Source organism: Perkinsus marinus (assembly GCF_000006405.1).
Source record: "Perkinsus marinus ATCC 50983 genomic scaffold scf_1104296948516, whole genome shotgun sequence".
Classification (NCBI taxonomy): Eukaryota; Perkinsozoa; order Perkinsida; family Perkinsidae; genus Perkinsus; species Perkinsus marinus.
In genome coordinates, this window is record NW_003210155.1 from 49,708 (window position 1) to 53,064 (window position 3,357).

A 3,357-nucleotide genomic window follows, 5' to 3' on the forward strand; every position below is an offset into this window, starting at 1 on the left:
TCTGCCCGCCGCAGCATCCTCGATTGATTAGCACCGAACAATCGATCGATTTTCGATATCTCGATCCAATCGAGCCTCGGTCCGATGTATGATAGTCCTCAGGCATAGCGGCCCCATCACATATGCATCCCTGAATGGGATAGTCCTCGGGAATAGCGGCCCCATCCCATATGTATCCATGAATGGGATAGTCCTCAGGCATAGCGGCCCCATCACATATGTTTCCCTGAATGGGATAGTCCTGGAGCATACTTTGTGTGATTCGCGTCGTGTCATCAGTATTATTGAGACAGTACGCAATCAACCCCATCCCGAAGAGTTGTAAACGAAGCGCCCGTTTCGTAGCCTTGTTTCGACTGGACTCTACTACAATGGCAAGCAATCACGTAGCTAGAACATACCAAGACCTTGGATATAGGCAGAGATCTTGGCCACCAGAGTTGAAAGGATATTAGTCAACTCGATCTCGACATCGTCTTGCTCACGCCAATCACCATTGGTGAACAACCCAACACTGACATAGGCGGTAGATGATGAGTTGATCATCAGAAGATGATTACAATTCGCGACAACTCGCAATCACATCCTGATGCTACGGAAGAAAAGATCCGAGGAGTCGCCACAACTTTATCCTTCTCACTGTGTTCCTTCCTTCGGAGTGCTGCCTCGAATTTCTCGAATGCTTCCGCCTCCTTAACGAAGGATTTGATTGATTGAAGCCCTGTGAGTTGCATATAAATGAGCAAAAGAAAGCTTCGCAGCCTCCAGGATGCACTGATGATCAGTGACTGATCCATAAGATGCTATAATCGAATCGGAAAGCGTCCGTATACGGTGTGTGGATACCTTTGATGTCCAGGTCAGAGCTACCTCATCAATCCATCGTCGCCCTTCTCCTGGAATACTCACCACCGAGTCATCTTCAGACTCAGAAAGGCCCCTCAGAAGTTCTGAGGGGTCTTCCTGAAGTGATAGGAGGAACGACGCCCTGAAGTGATCAGACTGCCTTCAGCGGCTGAAGCTCAGCCGAATCGATGGGATATTACAGCTCGCAAGTCTCCGAAATTCGGAGTCCGAATCCACGTCACTCAGATTAACAGTTTCCCTCGCGCTCTCGTAGAGGTCCGCATCATCTTGCTTCGTAGAAGTGATTCGCTTGAGGAGGTTTTCAATGGTATCATTGTTGGCTCGGATGGTGTCGGAGCTCCATAACTCGTCATTGGTTTCGAGAAGATTGGCGATGCCAACGAGCGAGTGTATAGCTGATCTGTACAGGGCGAGCGCCTTGGTAGGAAATAGTACATTATAGGATTCACAACATGATGATCATGTCATGATCATGAACCGATTCATTCATACACAGTCGTGCGTTCACCCGGAGTAATAACAGTAAATAATGAATGAATAACCCATCCGTTGCAATAATTTTCCATTCAAGGTCGACATCGATATCGGTGATATCCATGATTGGGGATAATGTAGAGAATAGTCGTGGCAAGTTGACAAATGTGGAGAGAAATCATCATTCTCCATAGTTTGTCATCCAAAATCGCGAAGTTCCAAATGGCCTTTCTGGATTCCCGCCGGCGGGCATTTTTGGGTAACGGAGCTAATTGGGAATAATCGTACTGCGATACAACTGAGATGAAAGATCTCCAAAGCATCGACTCGGTGAGGTTCACTTCCGACCGCTAATTCATAGAGGAGATAAATAGTTCGTCTCCCCTCAGTTCTAACTTCGGGATGAACATGGGGACTCCCCATTGGGGAGTTGGTAGGTCAAATGAGAAGGAGCTGCACGCTGACTTGTCACAAGTCACTTGTGTGACTATGGACCGCTAACTATAAGGGTAGATCGATCAACTCCTGCTCGAGGATGCACCTCATTCGTGCCTCTACTAGCACGTCCTCTACTATCCTGTGGATCTCAGGAATGATATGTTAGCCAAAACTGTCATATTATAAATTATCCAGGACAACGATATTAACCAACTCAATATATCGGTGATTGTGAATATCAGACCCAGCAAAGCTTTGAGACTGAAGACTTCAAAATGAATCATTGACGAAATCGTATTGTACAGAAGTCGGACCGAAAGTCGTTGGTATGCGCCGATCAAATTCAAGATATTATCTATGTGGGAGACATAGCATGGAGTTGCGATGGAAAGAATACGGAGATATGATGGGGACAACTCAGCAATCCTCAACTCATCATCGAGATGAGTGTGAGGACCTTAAGAACGGGAAATCCCCGGGATAGTGGTTGTCTATGCTCACCATCATGGATGGACCGTAGTACACATATGCTGGTCATACTCGCACACACAGCCACCAAGAAGGCAAACGCAAGTATAACAAGCCGGACAAGATTTGGGGTCCTCCGGGTCACAGCGAACGGTAGGATTGGCACGGGTAATGGCCATAACCATGAGGAGGAGAGCGAGGGCGGAAGTGAAAAGTTGCATTGGAGATGTTGGGGTGACAGCTGAATAAGATGATCATTTTTGACTTTCCCAACCACTGGCGATTGATGTAAATAGTATGCCAAAACACAGAAGACACACATATATCGGAGGAATCCGGTTCGTTGACGGCACTGCACGCTGCGTGCGTGCAGCACGCACGCGCCAAATATCGGGACACGTGTGGCTTTATCTTGTTCTGCGACAAACAAAGCCCCAAACTCCATTGGAATTTCAGATGGCGCATGGCGGCTCTTGACTTTAATCCACTATTGCAATTTTGCCTTGTCTGAGCCTTGCATCGCAGACTAATGCTGATTCTCGCGCAGAACATGAAGCCTCGGTCGACCTTCCGCATTGTGCGGGTTGCCAAGCGTAGTACGTTAGACTGTGTGGTAGATCCTCTACACGTCGCAATCAGTTGCATACCCTGAACTTTGGGAGTGCCGATTACGCGACTGCGTGATTGAGCATTCTACATACGAGCTATGCCATGTACAACTCCATTCGGTGAATAGCTTCGCGCCTGTATTGGTGACTCGCCATACCATTAACGCGAAGCTTTCGGCGAGATTTGTCTCCTCACGCGTGTATTTGTGATTCATATTCGTGAAATAGGAAAGGCCGTGAGCATAACAGCTCTATTCTGCGAGATTGATTGTGCGCAAAACACTTCCGAAGGTTGTATTATGCCTTGACTATCAACCGGTCAAAAGCCACCGAGATTCGGCTTATCGGGGAATGACTCTTCCCCGATCCGTGTGGGACAACAAATTGTGCCACACGCTGATATCCTTCGCACGCCCTGCGAAACGCTCGGGATGGCCTCAGTCAAAACAATAAGTTCGAGACGCCATTAGTAGTTCGACTTCTCGAGACTTGCTGTTTCTTT